Source organism: Argiope bruennichi, chromosome 11, assembly GCF_947563725.1.
Source record: "Argiope bruennichi chromosome 11, qqArgBrue1.1, whole genome shotgun sequence".
Taxonomy (NCBI): domain Eukaryota; kingdom Metazoa; phylum Arthropoda; class Arachnida; order Araneae; family Araneidae; genus Argiope; species Argiope bruennichi.
The window spans coordinates 89,269,316-89,288,727 of NC_079161.1; the positions used below are offsets into that span (position 1 = coordinate 89,269,316).

Here is a 19,412-nt window from a genome sequence, read left to right on the forward strand (position 1 = left end):
CTTAATTTTAACATTAACGAAAGCACGCGATTAACAATTTTGATGGATGAATTTGAATTTCATAACATTAAAAAAAAGTAACTGAAGTGAGCATTAATTTAAAAAAAAAGCTTTTTTTTAAACCAAATTAAACCAAACCTAACATTAAAAGCATTGTAACATTGTAAATTAAACTTAAAGAATTTATTAAAAGTAAAGATAAAAGGCGTAAGAAATGAAATCGATATTATTAAAAAGATACTTTTTTGAATTTTAAGATAATGCAAAAACCTTTTGGGTAATTAATAAGTTCCGAAGTCTTCCATTTCATAGGTAAACTTAATATATCAAATTTGGTATGGGACTTGAAGTATAGTTTTATGTGAAATTTTTGTTTCAATCGGTTGGGAAGGACGTGTTTGAAACCCAAGTTTTATTTTGGAGATACTTTTGACCTCATGCCAGATATTAATCACCAAAACAGTAGCAAATAATGACAAAATAGATTCAGTAAATGTGCTAAATGCACGCCAAAGGTTAATATTTCGTAACTTTTGTACGCCAAGCGTTCATTGGGATAACATCTTTAGTATAGATTATGTGTTTTATTAGAGAGAATGTGTTTTATTAAGCTTTAAGGAGACAACTCCCGCTGGTTTCAATTTAGTTCGCTAATAAAAGAATATTTCCAAAAAAACATTTTAATTATAGTAATGACATTTTACCCTCATAAACAAAAATACATCATCATTTCATAAACAAAATATTTTTTATATGTTTCGTTTTATATTTTAGACAAATCTGATTTTTTTTCGATATTGACTCTATTATCATCAAGGTCTTTTGAACTTTCGTAACACAGAAAAAACCCTCCCTCATGCAAAGCTTAAACAACTAATAGGTACTGATTTTATACGACTACAGGAAATTATATATTTTTCTTTTTATAATTTTTTTATCAAACTCTCAGCTGTCATGTTGAATAATGGCCGCCGTTCTTTTCCATCTTGAAATCTGGCCACATTCCAAGAGCAGACGAGAATTACAGAGCCAAGTCATTAAGCAAACGGCTGAAAAATTGAGTTCTCTTATTTCTATACCACTTTTTTTTTCTTCATAGAAATACACGTATGGTGTTCCTACTAATATGCCTTTTCCCCCTTCATCTTTTTGATAGCATTGAACATTATTTGAAAGGTTTTGGAGTATTTTCGGTTCTCTAAAGAGTATAAAAGAACTTCGAGTTATTTGTATGAAATTTTAATGTGGATGTGGTTAACATTAAGTACAGTGAAAAGAAATATTATTACATATGAAGCTAACAAGGAAATCATTTTATATTACAATGGAATTTGTTTCCCCAAATAATTTCTTTTTATTTTAATATTTAAAAGAATTTTACAATCGCATAAATATCTGATAAACATCACTGGTTCTAAACTCCAAACACAAAGGTTTCCCCCCCCCCCCCCGTAATCACTTGAAAGGGGTATTTTGTTTAATCCGTTAATGCCCTTTATTTAAAGTATAGATTACAGTAAATGATTTTTAACTATGTAATTTAATTTAATTTAATTTTTTATTGATACCAAATACACAGAACTGTCAAATAGAATCAAATTCCCAAAATTAAAAACAAATTTAGAAGTTTTTTTTTTTTTTTTTAATTATCGAAAACAGGTCTTTTCTGATATCAAATTATATGTCAAAATACCACATATAGATATTTGGGCAACTGATTATTCCCCTGATACCAATCCATGTGATTTTATTCCAGATGATTTAGTTTAGCTATATAAGCGTCTCGTTTTAAAGCAACATTACGGCTATTTCGGGATGGTTCTCGAAATATTAAACTGAGGTGATTTGGTTTGGTTATAGTAACGTCCCGTTTGAAGCAACGCTAGGGCTATATTGGAACGGACCTCGTAATTTTGAACTGCGGTCAGATGACGAGGACGACACCTGAGCTGGCACCCCCCTCTCCACACCACACCAGTGGGAGGACGTTTGGTCATGACAGATTTAACGTGCAACAGAGCCCCTTACACGACGGTTCTTCGGTGGAATCGAGTCACGAACTTGAAACCCTCCGGTTCCGAAGCCGAGACTTTACCACCAGGCCACCGATTAAACTAAGGTGAGATGACGAGGACGACATATGGACTGGCACACCCTCTCCAACCTTCCATGCCACACCAGCAAGATGGCCCCGACGGATTTAACATGCATCAGACCCACTTACATGATGGTTCTTGAACTCTCCGGTTCCGAAACAGAGCCCATACCATCTGGCCACCGCGGTTTTATTGCGATTAGGAATATTTTAATGTAAGTAAACACACGAGGATAATGCATAAATGTTCTTCTTTCTTCATGTATGAAAATAATAGATGTATTGTATTATTTAATTATTGCGATTATTTGATTTCAGATGAAGAAATTGCTTAATGAATGATGATTCTCTTGATTGATTGATGGCAAAAAACTTCAATGATGTTAAAAAAGAAGTTTGTTATCCTCATTTATATGATGATGATGTCGTGTCCGCGTTACCACGGAAGGGGAAGCAGTAACTTCTGAGGGTAAAGACCCCTGAGCACCCGAGGGCAGAAGTTTGACTTCTAGCTCATATGAAGATGAAACTCACACATTCGCTTGCACAACCCCTTTTTACAGGGGGGCACATTCACACACCTCACAGATAGAACACAGATGAAGAACAACCATGCTCGAACCCGGGACGCCCAGATCTCGGAGAAGACGCGCTACCCCTATGCCAGGAGGCCGGCATCCTCATTTATATATTTATATGAATGTTAATAAAAATTCATAGTTGCTTCGAAAGAAGCATCAAATACGCAGGTTCTATCTGTGTTATTTTCCCCCGTAAAAAGACAGAATCGAAAATGAATCTCAAGAAATCTCCAAGAAATGATATCTATGAAATCAATGAACATTAAATAAGTAAGTTATTACATTTGGAACTAAATTTCATTGTACAACTTTCTTTTCAGTTTCTTGTTTTGAATCGATTTAGTAACATTATTTGAAAACAATGCAAGACAAAAATAAATCTCATAGTATTATTATTGAAATGGAAGATTTGGAATTTTTAACAACAAAGACTGTCATCTCCTAATGCCAGAGAGTCAGAGTTAGTATATATCAAAAATCTTCAGTGAACGAAGAAAAATTTAAAGAAGGCGCTTATGAAAAACAGTTTTTTTGAATCAGAATTTTAAGAGACGGCGCTCCAAATGTACGTTCAACTTCAAACAGTGCACGCAAATATGTTCAGCGTCATTTCCTTGGTTACAGGATTGTTATAAAGTCCTGATTTATTTTGGAGAGCTGAAGGAGAGGATGTTCATCCGGGTAATTATAAATTCTATATCTGACATTTATTGAATTGTTACTAATTAAGGTGTTTCGTCCGTAAAATATACATCTTGTAACGAGAATCCATTAATTTCTTGTTGGCGATTTTGCTTCACATTTTGAGATAAAGAAGGCTGATATCACTGGATTTGCTTAGGCTAGGATTTGATACTTCGTATTGGTTTAAAAAACATTCCCCAACAAATGCCTTGTTTTTATCTTTTACTAAGCAGTTCATACGATAATTTTTTTAAATGTTAGGGTGTCCCATAGCCCTCTTTCTTATTTCTAATATGAAATGAATACACAATATTTACTGTTTAAGATATTATTTATTTTGTTATAAAAGAACCTTTTAGCTCTATTTATTCCATCTATCAGGAAGTCTCATTATGTCTTCTTCCCAAAATTGTTGTGTTTTGGACAAGAAATAATCCTCGAGATGCGCTTTTATTTCGCTAATGGATTTAAAGCGCTTATCGCAAAGAGAAATTTTGAAGGACAGAAAGAAGTAATAATCGAATGGAGCGAGATCTGGAGAGTATGCAGGAGGCGGTAAAACATCCTAATCAAACTATAAGAGTTTCTCTCTTACGACTAATGCAATATGTGGTCTCGCGTTGTCATGATGAAAAACAACGTCTCGTCGGTTTATTAATTCTGGCCGTTTTTTTGCTTTGGCAGCTTTTAATTGATCCAATTGATGACAGTATTTCGTAGAATTTATTTTTTCACTTTGAGGAAGGAGTTCGTAGAAAATTATGCATTTCCAATCCCACCGAATGGACAAAAGATCTTTTTAGGGATTAAGTCCCGGCTTTGCGGCAGTTAAAGGCTTATTGTCCCTACACCAAGTGAAACCGATGACATAGACGGCTAATAGATAAGCCTGCACGTCTGCACAAGCAGAGCCAGATAAGGCTACTCATAGCGCGATGAGAAAGAAACTTTTGGGACACCCTAATATAGCTTCTGAAAAATTTGTTCCAAAAATTCTTTAATAGAATATGATAAATCTATCTTATTGAATACTTACTGATAAACATAATGATAATTCCAAAGAATATTATTAAATCCTTTACACTTCTCATTGAAAAATTTCTCTTTCGGATTTCTGAACAGCAGCATTTATAATCAATCACACAAGTGGTGTTTAACCGGTTGACTGTTTCGCCCTCTTCGGAGAATCCGTATCTGAATTGTGTCTCAAAAATTTAGCGGTTACGAGTACACTCGTCAGACACAGAGTGTAGTATGAAATTGTGTTGTAAAGAAATGACTTAGTTTTTATTTCAATAATCATATTTATTTATTTACTTAAAACAAACATACATTTTTTTGAACATTTTCGCACACGGACCATAAAAAATGCCGCCTCTTGGAAACATGTAAAAAGGATCCTCATCTCCGTTTTTATTACCAGGCGCGCCACTATTCAATAGTCTAAAACAATTTATGGTTACCTAATTGCTTCTGGGATAACTAATACAACACAGCGATACATTTGAGAAAGACAATTTATTTTATATGCGGTTTTTTTAATAATAATTATTAATAATCTCTTATTAGTTCCTTTAATTTCGACCTGGTCTCAAAATATTTTAAACATCTTGAAATTTACGAGTATATTTGAGTTTTTATTAAAATTGTAATTCAAACTGCAAATTGTCACTACTTATTACTCCTGACGAATAAACTCGTCATAAAGTAAAATTTTCTTTTTCCATGACGAGTAAACTCGTCAAAAACAGTTAACTGATTAAGTACATTAGTATAAAGATTATCTGCTACGTGACGAGGCCGCTTACAGCTCCCACAGACAGAAAATTCTGGAATTAGCATTCCTATCTTGAAAATCATACAAAATGAGAGAAAATGCCAGAAACAAGGTTGCAGTACTCTTTCAGTTTATTACAAAAAGACATCTCATACATATTAATGCTAAATACAAAACACTCAATATGTATATTTGTTTGTTTATGACTTTCGAAACTGTGGCATCACGAAATCTATTGAAAAGAGAGAAAGAAACAGCTATTGAATCACAAAATATCTTTATTTTCGCTTTTCTTCATTTTCATTTCGTCTAGAATACAGATCTGAACCATTGTTCGAGTTTCACTTTGCATACTTTTTAACATAAAAGTTGATGCGACAACACAAGAACAGTAATAGGTCATAAAAAGTCTTGCAATATTGACAGGAAGATCTCCATATTCTTGCAGTTTGAGATATTATTATAGAAATCAACAGGAATGGTCTCTCAAAAACTTTCTTGCATACCCTCTAATAAACTTGTCATGCCAGGTTTAGGTTTTAGTTATATTAACTTTCCGTTGTAAAGCAATACTAGGGCTATTTCGGGGCGGACCTCGTCATTTTGAACCGCGATCAGATGACGAACACGACACCTGAGCTGGCACCCTCCTCTCCACACCACACCACACCAGCGTGAGGACGTTTTGCCTGACGGATTTAAAGTGCAACAGACTCCCTTACACGATGGTTCTTCGATGGAATCGGGTCTCGAACCTGAAACCCTACGGCTCATGAGCCGAGACTTCACCACCAGGCCATCGCGGACCCTCGTCAAACCAGAGAATGCCTAAAAATGCATTGGCGTGCAACAATTAGGAAATACTAACTATTGGGGTAAATTTACCATTTTTACTGAACCCATCGTGTGATACTTGGCGAGTTATTGAGCGATTAATCCCTGGCATGCGTTAATAGTAACTAAAAATCGAATTTGTATTTCATTTTTCTCAATCGATTGAAGCAAAAATTTGACATAAAACTGAATTTGTAGTCTCAAAATCCCATGCCAAATTTGATATATTTAAGTCATTGCATTTTTGAATAAAATGAGAAATGCAATATTTTTATATTGTTGAAAATTTACATATTTCTGAAGTACAGACCGACAGACATTCAACCCGCAGTTGGATTCGGGTCAAGCTTTGATAGTTGTATACACTATAAATGTTTGCGTACCGAATTTCATATAACTAGCTCTCTTCGTTTTGTAACTATCGTGTTAACTTATATTCAAAAAGCCGGACAGACGGGCTTCCTCTGAACAAATTTTACTCAAAATTTGATACGGTGCATACCAAATAAAAAAAATTCAACCGTCTATCTCAAAGCGTTTTTGAGTTATCTTTCTCCCACAGACAGATAGACGGATATTTTCCAAAAATGTGTTTTTAAAATTCAGGGAGGCTTAAAGCATGGATATTCGTCAAATTTTGAGTTCGAGGGTTTTTTTTTTTTTGACGATTACTATACATTCACTATACTATGTATACGAGAAATTAAAAAGTAAATTGAGCTTAGTTTTTTCTTTTTGTCTCAAAAATTACATTTTTACCTTTTATATATGTCTTGTGATGTCAGAATTCCGAAAAAACGCGAACAAGCATAAATCAATAACTATTTACAATTTTGATAATTGGTGGTTTTTCCTTCTAACCTGAACTGTGTTCGAGGTGGAACGCTAACTAAAAAGTTTTCCACCAGGTGACGCTGTAAGCGGCCTAATTACGTAACGCATAACATTTTATTATAGTTAAACTCCACTTTCATGTCTATAGCTGTCTTGATTCTGAAGTTAAGGGGGGGGGGATAAGGGACTTAAGTGGGCACCTGCATACAGGTTGTTTCAAGAGGTAGTGTAAAAATTTTGAACTAAAAAAAAAAAAATTCTCAATAGGAAGGTGGGAAGGGCGGTAATATGGAGTTCTCTGCCAGAGAATTAATTAAAGGAAAAAGATAATCAGATAAAATATACAATACAGATTTAATTGAAAACAAATGTACTACAATGCATATTAATAAGTTGCACGAATTTCAGTATATATATCAATTTAAATTCTCTTTTCACATACGTGATAATAAACTAACAAAAAAATGCTTTCTTCTATTTATCAGTTAGTAATATTCAAATATTCTCAAAAGAAAAAGCAAAAAGTAAAGAATAAAATAATAAAATAATTTTCGAATACAACAAAAAAAAAATGTGTTAAATTTATACTATCGAATGTATGAAATCTATATACTTATAATAAAGCTCAATGTGTGTGTGTGTGTTGCCGCTCTACAGGCCAGACCGTTTGACCTACAGCTACCAAATTTGGCACATGTATACCTTGGAGGTTGGGAATGTGCACCTGGGGCTCCTTTTTTCGAATTTTTAATTAGAATTTTAATTATTAATTAAAAACTAACTTTCCCGCCAAAAAAATCTTCCATTTTCCTCACCGCCAACTTTCCCGCCAAAAAATCTTCCACTTTTCCCCACCGCCAAATGAGTAAGGCTTCAGTTTTTTTCCCCCAACAGTAATGAGGCTAGGATTAACATTTTTCGGCCGATTATTTCAAACGATTCTGTTTATTTTCTTAATGTTTGATGCATTTAAAATTAAACATTGTTAATGAGTCGATCTTTCTGATTCATTCTGAAGTACTTTTGAATTAAAATAAAACAGAATAAAGGAAATTAAAAATTTCTAATCCGCATAGCGTTACCCCAACTGGCGTAGAAAAAATCACGTATTTGCGTTACCTAACTGGCGTTGAAAATTCACGCATGCGCATTGTGTTCTGAATTCCGCATTGTGTTGACAATTATTATCAACAGATGCGGACTGGATTTAAATTATTTTTAGGTTCGTTGTATGCTTTTGTAATTAAAATGTATTTATGTTAGTTATATATTTTTTGTATATGCTTATAGTTTTAAGTACATCATTTTTTAAGTAGTTTTTTTAAAACCTGTTTTCAACCGTTTATTTTAAACGATTCGTTTTATTTTCTTAGTGTTTGATGCATTTAAAATTAAACATTGTGAATGAATCGATCTGTTCATGATGAATCTAAGAAAATTTTGTTGACAAATTCTTGAGATATTACATAAATTAAAAAAGATATTCTTTAGTGCCCATAAAGTTTAAACGCTGAGTGACTCTATTTTCAGTAATCAGATGATAAAAAAAAAATGCTTTGTTTCAGTAAAAAATATTATTATATTAATTGAAGATTAATTCTTTCCACTTTAATTTAAAGCATAAATTCTACGGGTGTTAACAGAAAATTAGATAGATACATATCACGTTATGACTGAAGGCCTTTATAATATTATGAGTGAATTATATGACTATCAAAATTTGAAGTTTTAAAATATTTTGATGAAGAAGCTATTAAAGTAGGAATTCCATAAAATATTTAATTATTAAAATTTTAACGAACATTAAGATTGGTGAACCGGCTGGTCGCCAAAGGCGGCTAGTATAAAATAAACAAATGAATAAAAATTATTTTGTGCCTAATATTTAAATTAAATTGTTTGTTTATACCATTTACTTTAAAAACATTTCAATGCTATATTCTTTGTTCAATAAAAACAGCAATAAACAAATCATTTTATAAATATATTATTAAATAATTCAAAATTAATTGAAAAAAATAAATAATAGGATAAAAATAAATAAAAATTCGAATTGAATAAAAATGTCTAAACATCTTATCAGTTTTATAGGCTGCGATCATACATCTGTTAAATTTAATCAAATTTAAAACAAACTTGTTAAGTTTTAAAGGTCAACATTAGTAAATTATTCACTCATTCTGTCTAACATGCCCTCTCACGACAGCGGTTTTCTTCTATTTATAACTTTGCCTGTTCTAAAATGTATCATTCTGAAATCTGCAAACTCAAATAAGCAAGTTTAGAAGTCAGTCGTAAAATCGTCTGTCTCCACTCATTTTGTTCCGAAAAACGCTGGTTCATTTCCAAACGATTCTTAAAATGACCTTGAAAGTTATTTTTGACTCCACATTTGCTGTAACTTAGAGAATCTATTTTAAATGTTATGTTTTTTTAAGTTTTTGTCAGCTATCGGTTGCTACATAAAAGTGTAAATAAATTGTTTTACCGACAATTGTTAATAAAACAAAATATACAAACAACAGCTTTGCATTCACTATAAACAAACTGAAACTGCTCTTTATTCTTTTTTTATTGGGGGGGGGGGCAGGGAAGGCATTTGAAAAATGAATAACTTAATTCTGAAAATGTTCTAAATAATGTTAAGCTGGATCTCAACAAATAATAAAGTAGAATGTGCACCTGTTGGCAGTTTACATGCTAAATCATTTTACCTAGAGCTAACAAATTTCGCGCAAATATACTTTGGAGGGTGAGAATGTGTTCCTCTTAAAAATCTTTGAAATTCAGATTAAAATTTTTCTTAATTAAAAATATACCAGATTCTGGCCCCCCTTTTTTTTGCTATAATTTCAGAAAATTATTACTAAAAAAATAAATTTTATATCATTTTTTAAAATTTAAAGAATTTTCTTTTTTAATTATAATAATTTAATATACTACTTTTTTTCAGAATTTTAACAATTTTTTTCAAAATTACTTTTTTTTTTATCTAATTTCAAACTGTACATTTCATTGTTGCATTTAAAAGTAATAAGATTCTAATTCTTAGCCTGACAATTAATACGCGGAATGGATAGTGAATTTATAAAACAACGGCTTAGTGAAGAAACATTACCGAGCAATTGTATCTTTAATGCCACTGTGATTTTATGGGTTTACATTCCATTAGAAATTTTCGTATGGAACTTAAGCAGCAAAGTAGTTTAGAGTCTCATCTTTGCTTAGCAATGGAATATCTTAATATATATATATATATATATATATATATATATATATATATATATATATATATATATATATATATATATATATATATATATATATATATATATATATATATATATTATCTAAGAATGCCTCAATTCGACTGGTAAATTTTAAAAAGAAAGCTGATATCATTAAAAAGGTAAAATATTGAATTTTTAAATGGTATAACATATTTTTTTTGGAATAATTTAATACGAATTTACTGTTGGAAAAAAGCATAAATTAACTAATTTCTAATAAACTGAATTTTTAATTAACTTTTACACTTTAAAAATTTGATAGTATTCTTTTTCTTATTACAAAATGAGCAGGAATCAAATATATGAGTGAAATATTGTTGAATTTAGATCAGTTGTTCAAGAAGAATCGTGAAATATAACTAGCTACATATATAGTCACGACGAATTTTATTTATATTGAGAATATATTGTTATAGGAAGCATATGTCCATACAAAATTTCAGATATCTAGCATATCAGGAAAGTCCATTGTAAAAATTCCCTTTTTACCAATATAAAAGAATACTAATTAAATAAACGCGCCTAATATAGTTTTTATGAAAAAATCTCGGTGGCAGTGTTTACTTGCTAAGCTTTTGTTACAAAGTGAACCAGCGGGAATGTCTTCTCAAAACTTTCTCGCATACTATCTAATAAATTTGCCATGCCAGAGAACGCCTTACATAGTATTGGCGTACAGTAAACACGAAACATTAACTTTTGGCGCGAATTTATCAGTTTTGCTGAATCTATCGTGTGATCCTTGGCGTCAAACGTCCTCCCGCTGGTGTGGTGCGGTGGGGAGAGGGGGGTGCCAGCTCAGGTGTCGTCCCCGTCATCTGACCGCGGTTTAAAATTACGAGGTTCGTCCCAAAATAGCCCTAGTGTTGCTTCAAACGGGACGTTAATATAATCAAAAACCAAAAAAAAAAAAAAAAAAAAAACCTTGGCGTCAAATTTGGTTATTAATACCTGATATGCTTTAATAGTATTCAAAAATCGAATCTGTGTTTTAGATCCGTTGTGATCAGTCGATTGAAACAAAAATTTGGAACAAAACTGTACTTGTAGTCACAAAATCCCATATCAAGTTTAATATACTTAAGTCATTGCGTTTTTGATTTATCGTGTTTACATATTAATGAAAGTACAGACTTACAGACAGTCAACCTGTAGTTGGATTTGGCACAAAATTTGACACGTGTCTACACCATGGATGTTAAATTTATGTATTGTATTTTATCTCCCTAGATCTCTTCGTTTTTTAGCTATCGTGTGAATTTATATTCGAAAAGTAAGACAAAAAGACTTCCTCTGAATAGATTTTACTCAAAATTTGAGAGAAATCTACAAATTTGGTGTAAAGACCGTATACCAAATTTCATCCCTCTAGCTCAAAGCGTTTTTGAGTTATTTTTATCTCAGACAGACAGACGGACGATCTTTTTCTAAAAACTCAATTAGGTCTAAAACGTGGAGATTCGTCAAAATATCGAGTTCGAATTTTTAGACAATTACTATACTATGTATGTGAGATAGAAAAAAATGAACAATCCTGACACGCAAGTTTTTAAGCAACTTAATGCTTATTCCGTAAAAATAAATCTTATTTTTTTCACTAAGAACTTGTAAAGTCACCATCCAAAATGATCTAACAAAGAGAGTCCCGTCTTTTTATTCAATGTAACGCCTAATTCCTTTTCTACTTAACCTACTGACCCAAACATGTATCCTTCCACTCGAAATAGCAATCGGGAACTGTGAACAACTGCCACGAGGGAGATGTTTATGTCGTCGTAAAGAGACACTATCATAAAAGTTTAGTTGCCAGAGATCTGCGAAACGTTACTTATCGTTTGATTACTTATCATTTAGATCTGAAGGAAGAGAGTAGTTACGGTTTGTGGAACAAAGGTTCACCTGCGTTTTACGGCAGGTGATGTGAAATTAATTAAGGCATTATTTTTTCTGCAGTTGAAACGCGACTACACACGCAGTAGGTAATAAAGTGTCGGTTTGTAGGTATTTCTTGTCCACTTTCGGTCGTTAGCAAACTACCTGAAATTAATGTTTTTCTCGCTTCTAGTTTTCTTATAGTTTAGAAGAGTACAGCAATGGGGAACTTCTGAGTAATTTAATTTTTCTGAAAAATTTTCGTAAAAAATTATTTAGAAAGTAATAAATACCATTCTATTAGAATTATATATACTCTTAAAGGAGTGTTAAAAAATCGCCCTACGTTATTGACATTTAATAAGTTTATGTGTTCGTTCAGAAGAATTCTTAGATATCATTGTCTAAATTCTAGTTCTTGACACTTTTTAGTATTCATACTTATATGTCGATTAAATAGAGAATTAAGTGCATGTTCCAAGAACATAGAGCCTTTTATTATTGAACTGAACTTAAATGGGAAGGATTTTGAGAAAATAACATTTTTGAATCAAGAACAATAATAAAGAATTCATTCCTGGACTATACCGGTTCAGTATGAAAAATGCCATCTGATGACGAATTTATGAAAAATAAAAATTTTAATTATGGAATAGATTGAAGAGCATAGAATAATGAAATTGAAAACTTAAAAGAAATCATGTTTTATTTAGCGTACTAAATTATCGAAAAAAAATTTCATCAACAATCTCATGGTCAGCTAAAAAATCGTAAAAGAGTTTATAAATTGGAATTATTTATTGGAATAATAAAATAAGGATATTAAGCTACAATAACTATCAGAAGAGGCGGAAATTCTGAAATATTCATTAAAAATTAATATATATTTTGATTGCGATAAAAATTAAAATTTGTTTACAGTAGTTATATATACATCTCACTCTTTTTTTTATATTTCAGTACACTAATAAAAGCGTGCCTCAAAAAATTTATTTGTAATTATATTTTTCATAGTTTTATTTATATTTCAAAAGTTAAGGTTTGTTCTAATATGTATATATTTTATTTCAGAAACTTATAAGCTATTTAATTATTATTATTATTAAGGCTATAGATTATTATTATTAGTAGTTGTTATCATTTAGTTTTTCAGTTATTTATGTTTACGCTTAAAGAAAACAACATAAAATACAGTACGCTAATACAGTGAGTTTCTCAACGACTGATATTAAATATTTTTGTTAAATATAAAATAATTTTGTTATTATAAAATTAATCCAGTTTTTTTAAATGATTTTTTTTAATTCCACAGAAAAAATAGCATTATAGAATATTTCGGATTTTAAAATGTTTTAATATTTATAAATGACTGCTAGTAAATATTTTTTTGTTAAATATAATTTTTTTTGTTATTATAAAATTTATCCAGTTTTTTTAAACTATTCTTTTAAAATTCCACAGAAAAAATAGCATTATAGAATATTTCGGATTTTAAAATGTTTTAATATTTATTATTTTAATATTAATTCTGCTGTAACTTTCATCAAAATATTACAAGCCATTTGATTGATTTGATGACTGTCAAGAGGGATTCGATAATTTGAAAAATATATACTAAGTTCGGCAAAATTATAATTATAAAGAATATTTTTTCAATTACTTTTTGCAAAATTTATCATATAACTTATAAAAATAGATAACTCAGTTCAAGGAAAAATAGACAATAATTAGAATGGAATATTTTTTTCTTAAATTTCATTATATAAAAAGATTATCCAGGAAGCATAAGAACCTGACAATTTTAAAAGATATAGCAGATAATGATAAACGTTATAATTCAAAATTATAAGGTTTTGAAAGACTTATCTACGATATTATTCAAATCATTAATATTTCAAAAATTATCTCAATCCGTTAGCATTTCATTACTTTCCCAAGTATTATTGTACTAAACGAAATTGGTGATTAGTATATTAAATGAAAAAGAAAATAGATTTAGGCTGTCATTGTTTATTTTCGTACACGATACATAAATGGAAAAATATTTTAGGCTTAGGACAGTGAGAAAAGATTAATCTCTAAACTCGGTATCCTATTTTTTTAAAACCTATTAAGGAAAAAAAGCATTGCTTTACAATTGAAAGATATTGCTAAAATACACATTTTGAGGTACAAGTTGTCTCCTTTTTAAAAATATTACAAAAGACTTCTAATGCTGAAATTTAACAAAATTAATTATTGCATTATAAGTAGTCTTATATGAAACAGATAAAGTTTCTATTTATTTAACTTTCACCAGCTACACCTACCGGAATCTTGTAAGGCGCATGAAAATTTACGAGGTAGATTAGCAATAATTTAAATTTCATAAAATACATATAAATAACAACGAATACAGATTGAAATTTAGAACAAAATTTAGAGTAACATATAGTGAAATTTAGAACAAAACATAAATGGTATTAATTTAATATTAATATAACATATAAAATTCAAAGTATTTTTGGTATTATGCAAACATACCACAAATAAAAACGTTTCGCTAGTTCAAAACAAATGATACTGAAAAAACTAAAAAGCTAGTTTAATAAAATTGTTTTGATTTGTTTTAATTTTCCTTAGTAACTAAGTACATACTCTTAGATAATATTTGTAATACTAAAAAGTAAAATTTATAGAATTTCCATAGTTATTTAGAAAATGTACAAAGTAATATATTAAAATATTTATAGTTTTAATAAAATTACTTCAATATAAAATCATAATGAAATGTATTTTTTCTCTCTTAAAAAATCAATTAGAATCATATTATCTTAATTTTTGAATCAATCCTTAAAGCAGAAAAGAGAAATATAAAACCAATTTTTAAAAAAAGTTGATAATATTACTCAATTGAAATGTATTTCAATATTCAGTTGGGGAATACAGAACTTCATGAAAAAATAATTATCAACGATACACAAAGGTGATGATTTATATTTTGAGTTTAATAAAACCGAATTGAAGATTGTATTTACAGCTGCTCGAAACTGAATTACCATCAAAGAAAAAGCTTCTATTATGCCCAACCCAAAATCGAATCTTATCTTCTACGAATCTTATAAATATTATTTTTACAGCTGTTCTCTTTCCTTTAAACAAAAAAAAAATTAACAAAAATAAATCTAAAGTAAATAAACTCTATTTTGTTTTAAATGAAAGTTACTATCCGTTGAATTCTCAAATTAGAAATTGACTAAATTTGTATTTCAATTTAAATAGAATATTAAAAATGTTCTTTATTGCTTACAAAAATTGTACTATTCTATCTATTTAAATAACACAGAACTTCAAGAAAAATAAACATTAATTAATAAAAAAAGGAAAAGACATTCTACAGCTTTTCATTATAATTAAACACTTTTTTCTTTACACTTATCATGGAACATTATTTAGGAAATAAAGAATGGATAGAAATGAATATCAAATATGAAATTTGTAATACATGATTTTTTTTTTGCGGAGTTAAAAAATCGTCTGCTACGAATTTGACGTACAAATGTTTGCCCAGAATTCTTATATATCTTTATCTGTATTCTTGTTCGTGATACTTTCAGTGTTCCTATTTATATATCAACTAAGAGTAAAAATAAACGATATATTGTAAATGTAGCTAACTTTTATTATTAAACAAGGCATAAATGTACGGAATTTAAAGAAAATAATATATTTCAGTCAAAATCAATAATAGAAGATTTCTTATGGCGTCAAAAAGTATTATTTGAACTTATAAAACGAAACACTTAATAATTTAATACACATGCGTTAGTATTATACATAACTTTTTATTACTCATATAATATTGATTCTTCTGGTAATAAATATAGAAAATCTGATATTATGCCAAAAAATAACATGTGGAGATATTTCAAGGCGGCTCTCGTAGTTTACACAAAAAAAAATTGAAAAAAGAGGAATTTATGTAATCAATCTATTTACAATTTATGCTATACTTTTATAGGGTATCTTATTTTATGTTGATGAATGTTATATAGTCAGTTGTGCGAATTTTGACCGACACACATTCACTATTGCAGGCGATAATCAACAAATGAATGCCTTAATTTTTGCTTTGTTGGATCAAAATTTTTAATTCTTTGCTTTTGCTATATTTTAAGTATTGTACCTCAAGATTTAGATGAATTTCCAAGTTTTAAATTGCAGAAAACCATTTTGGAGTTACAGTTGAGTGCGAAAATAATAACCTATGAAATTTGGCATATATATTTATTTCTAAAAGATATATCAAATTTAGAATCAATTCCAGAACCGGATTATCTGTCTATTTATACATATATGAACACATCAACAAGTCACATGTATGAATTTAAACACTTAATTGTTAGTCAATAAATTTAGAATTATGCCTAATTTTGGATTACATTTATTCAAAATTAGATTGTTTGTTTGTTTGCCATTTGTACCCAAGCAAGATATGTGAAAAATATAATAAACCAGATAAATGGAAAGCAATTTTAACACTGAAATTGAGCACTTGTATCAGATTTTTTGACTAATCGGACAAAAAGACCATGTCCAAAATTTATAATCTATACTGTACGATGAAGCTAAACACAAAAAGTACTGTATTCTGTAAATAATACACGAAAGTTGAGGAGAGATCACTCCCTCTTTGAAACTTTTACTAAAAATTACTCAAGCAATAAATAGTATTATTTTTGTTTATTGTTTTGTTATTCTTGCAAATTTTAAAATCTCACCATAGTTTTTTTAATTTCCTCATAGTTAATGATAACATAAAAAAGGCAATGGGCAGATTGATGAATGAAAATCGTCTGAAATATTTTCTGATTGGGAAATTTTTCTTGCATTTTATACTTTAACTGGAAACAACAGAAAAAAACCCCTTTAAAGCGATGATTTTATATTTAGTTTTTACTAACGATTTCAGTTAATTAATCATTATGCTACAACGCAGAGATATTCTATTTAGGGAGAAAATATTTTAATATGATGAGTAACTATTGTGCGAATAAGTATAAAACACCCTAAGTAATGATAATAAATTCATAGTGTCATAATATTAAAAAAAAAATATTATATATTAAAACTATTCCATTTTGTGGACGCCCACTGTTTATTATGATATCTTATATTTTCAATATATGAAGATATCAATCACATATATTTTCAATCCAAAATATATGCGAATGTTATAAAATATTATGTTAAAAAACATGATTTTGGAAAATCCGATTTCAAAGAATTTTAAATAAAAAGGAATAGTTTTTTTAATATAAAATAACTCAGTTGAAACCCCCGAGTTTAGGATAAACTATAAATATTATTCTAAAATTCTAAAATGAATTTTAGAATTCGGTATTCTAAAATGAATTCTAAATTATAACGTATTTATAGACATGGTAACTTTCTTTCCAGCTGAAAGATGTACCTATTATTTTCCCATCAAACGTGGTAGATTTGTTTTATTAACCTCTTGTTAAGTACTATAATTTTATAGAAAATCCATATTACCAGTAATATTTAAAAGGTCTGGCGACGATGAAAAAATCAATGGTTATTAATCTAATTGAAAATGTAATATTATAAAATTATAGATGTTAAATAAAAGGCTGTTCCAAAATTTCTTATTTTTCAGATGGATTAAATGCTTGTCTTTAAATTCGAGATAAGTCATTTCTTTCTTAAACTAAATATGAAATAATATGAAAAGTTCTAGTATGGAAATATTTTATTCAGTATTTTCATACTGAATGAAATATTTCAAGATAAGCTATTTCAAAACTGACGATTTATAAATTACTATTTCATTCCTGAAATGTTAAATTAAGCATAAAATAAAATGAAAAGTTGTGATATGGAAATATTTAATTCAATATTTTATATTTAATCTATCACAAAATGTATTGTTTAAATATTTATACATGAAAGAGTAATGTAACCATATTTTGTAAACTACAGAAATTCAAATTTCTAGACAGATGTTCCATAATTTTGCTCACAACAATGCATAAGAAAAAATTCAGTGAAAGTTTTGAGTTCAAATTTTGACTAAATATTTATTTTCCATAATAGTTTTAATAGAACTATAATTACGTTCCATACATAGCAAAGATTATGTTATGTTTAATGTTATCATTTCTTTTGAAAAAAAATATATTATATTTTATTTATTTACTACTAAATTGCCACTCATAATGTTTCATTAAATTTTTTATACCTTTCTTATTAACTGCTGTTTAGTTTATGAAAAGTTAACTTTGGGCGGTTTTTAAAAATCGTTTGTTACAATTGATATTCTCATTTAAATCAAAAATAGAATTATAAACAGTTTCATTTATGCATTAAAATATTTTAATTAATGTAATTTTCTGCAGGAAGTGATTATATATATATTTTGCAAAGTGTTCTTATTTACGTGCACAGTGGCATTTCGTAAAAAAATAATTAAAAAAATTTTTACTTCTTAACATTTGATATTTATGCCACACAGCCATCAACAGCTGGTGCGATATGTGATAACTCTAAGTTTTATCATGTTATATAATTTTTTTTATCATTATATATTATTGATATGCTACATAAGTTATATTTACTTTAAATTTTGAAAATAAGTTGATATTTGCAATAAAGTTTTACTCATTTACATTTTTAAGCGATGTGTGATGAATTACGGAAACTGTGCACAAACCAAAAGTTATGATTTTTAAAAATATTTCATATTTATGCAATTTTATAGAACAATAAATACAATTTTTTGTAAAATATTTTTTAATTTTTTAAAAATGTATTTGAAAATGTAAAAAGAACAAAACTAGAAAATAAGTGCTTTTTTTTTGCAAAAAAAAAAAGAAAAAAAAAGTTATACATTATTTGTTTCTAAATTGCCCCCCTCCCCTAAAAAAAAGGTTATAAGTTGTATTTAACATTTTTATCCATAGAATTTCTAGGTCTTGGTAACTGTGGTATTTATTTAGTTTGGAGATAAGATAATAGATCCATTACAATTTTTTTATCATTGTATTTCAGTGGCAATAACGTAAATAAGTAATATGATAAATCTTAAAATTTTCTAAATATTCATGTTTATTTTTTTCAGTCGTAAAAAAATCTTTGAAAATGTTTCTTTTATTTACAAAGTTAAGATAAAAATAATACAATTAAAATGCCATCTACAAACTACAACTTTGTAAAAGAAATATACGAAACGATGGAAAACATTATTAGTGTAACTTGTATTCATGAAGAAATTACATGTTTGGTTGTACCCAGCTATTTTTAAACTTTTCTTTCAGAAGTATTCCCAAACCCACTTTTATAATTTGGCCTTGAGGAATTGATCAATAATTGCATTCATGCGATAAGTGTACTTTGGGACTGAAAAACACGCGATGCCTCCCATCGAGTTGAAAACAAAGGAAAGA

At 28.8% G+C, this 19,412-nt stretch overlaps 1 protein-coding gene across 1 annotated transcript in view; it reads right to left on the reverse strand.

Moving 5' to 3' along the window:
• LOC129957617 (uncharacterized) overlaps positions 1–19,412 on the reverse strand; it is a 103,452-nt gene that overhangs the window by 64,210 nt on the left and 19,830 nt on the right. The gene's annotated exons all lie outside the window — the stretch shown is intronic.